Genomic DNA, 2,151 nt, shown 5'->3' on the forward strand with positions numbered 1-2,151 from the left:
CCTCCCCCCACCCCATCTGCTTTTCTCTGTTTTTCCGGGCGTATAATTTATTTTTCACTGCCCAACAGATGCACTTGTGCTTTATTTTGGGTGTTTCTTTTGTTTTAGTTTGTTCGTGGGGAAACTTTACAGACAGCGTGCCCTCGGTGTTGACTATAAACGTTTTATTTGGGGAGATAAACGGGCGGATGACGGGGAACAATCATGGTAATGAGTGCATTCAAGGAAAAGAATGAATGGAGAACCAAGATCGCCAGTGTCTGGCACATCTGGCACTTGGTAATGATAATGTCTTATTAACAATTTAACTCGGGTATTACAAATACTCTTAATTGTAAATGCAATATCAACTGAAATTATCGTGGTGAAGAAGACCTCAGCAACATCGGCCAGCAGCAAAAACCCACTTATGTCGTCCTCTTTTGTACTCCTTCCGTGCAAATCTCCTTTTGGGAGTTTAACAAAATATTTGTTTGGTGGTTTTCAGTCTCGTGCTCTCATCACTTTTTACATTATTGAATATATTGGCAGCTATCATTGAACCTTTCTCTCTCTCTCTCTCAGCTTGGAGATGCCTTCCCATAAGTTACAGCCAAAGACTTTAATACGCACGCACGCCCGTCTTCTTTCAAGTCCCACTTTTTTTTGTTGTTGCTGTAAGTCTTTTAGGTTGTTAGTTAGTGCTCTTGTGTGGTCTGCGTTCAGAACTTTTTCTGTGGCACCGTTAGTAATATTGTTATAATCATTGTGGCCTAATTTAGCCGTTATGGTGGCCGATGACCGTAAACTGGCAGTTGGTATACGCCTTGATATACGTTAAACCCCTTCTGCTTCTTGTCACCATTTCTGGTTCTCTTATCTGACATTGTTAAAGTTACTGTTGCTGTCTTAACCGTCCGGTAAATTCCAAGGCATTTCAACAACAGACAGCATTAACTACATATCCTTCACTTGTCCCCGCCCCGTTCCCAAGTTATAAGTCTTTCTTACCGTTGTAAAATTGAGTTTAAAAAAATTTTAAATTTGATTTGTGAAGTAGTATATGTGTAATTGATGATTTTTTTTCAGGAGTTGGGGGAGTCATGACGGTAGTTTTATGATTCCTCTCGATCTTTGTCTGATATATTGATATTGATGTGACGTGGCCACATCCAAAATCCCGAGACGCGAACGCTCTCTTTACAGAGTATATGTAGACTGCAGCTTTAAAAATAGCAGCGGGAATGTCTTTGCTTCCGTCGGCACTGGGGAATACATACATGTATTTATGACGATGCGTAAAACAGATATACATACACAAAAAAACCCAGCTTCTGAGGTTTCACGTTTCCTGTGTCAGACACCGGCGCTGTCTTTTGCGATTTCGCTTAGCGTCACAGGATGCGAACTAAATGGTAGCTTTTTAAGAGTCTTTTCTGCTCGCGTAGAGAGTGCAGGAAGGTGATTTCAGTTGTGTCATGATTATGCGTGACCAAAAAGCACCCGCCTTTATTTAAAAACAAAAAACATTGAACTGTGCTGATGAAATATTGATCCTTTTGCTGTGCGCCTGGACCGACCTTGAACAATCTCATTCCTCCTGCTTTACGTAATGCTTATACTACTTTTGTAACAATCTCTGTTTTGCCGTGTCATCACGTGATGTAACTTCTGTTGACTTTGTTTAGGCCTATTCTTGGTGTAGACTTACCCTGTAAGGATGTTCCGTTAGCTCAGTTGGTGTCAAACTGGACTACCGAGCAGTTGACATTGGTTCGAATCCCCAACGCAGCGTTTTGAACATCGGTTGTACAGGGGAATTTTTACCCTTTTGTCTCGGTCCGATCGGAGATGGACGTGTTGGGAAGTCCTGCCTCTCAAAAGTCTTAATTGAAATGGGTATTAAGCCTTTCCTATTATACGTTGTACTATGTAATGTACCCTTTAAAGAGGATTTGGGCTCCTAGGACCGGGGAATCAGACTGTGGTTGTGTTTGTGTGTTTTCAAGCTTGCTGGTGCTATGTTGCCCTCCTGCTGTTGGCGTGGTCAAATGTTTCCCCCTGACATTTACCCTTCTCGCCCAATTGTACGTGTCTGCTTGCACGTACGTACGTACGTACGTGTGTGTGTGTGTGTGTGTGTGTGTGTGTGTGTGTGTGTGTGTGTGTGTG

General features: G+C 42.3%; 1 protein-coding gene across 1 annotated transcript in view; it reads left to right on the plus strand.

Annotated features, from left to right (window-relative positions):
* The window catches only part of LOC101860626 (protein MTSS 2), a gene marked incomplete in the record, with an annotated part of 117,976 nt that overhangs the window by 40,310 nt on the left and 75,515 nt on the right, over positions 1–2,151 (plus strand).

This window comes from Aplysia californica, unplaced genomic scaffold (assembly GCF_000002075.1).
Source record: "Aplysia californica isolate F4 #8 unplaced genomic scaffold, AplCal3.0 scaffold00027, whole genome shotgun sequence".
Lineage (NCBI taxonomy): Eukaryota > Metazoa > Mollusca > Gastropoda > Aplysiida > Aplysiidae > Aplysia > Aplysia californica.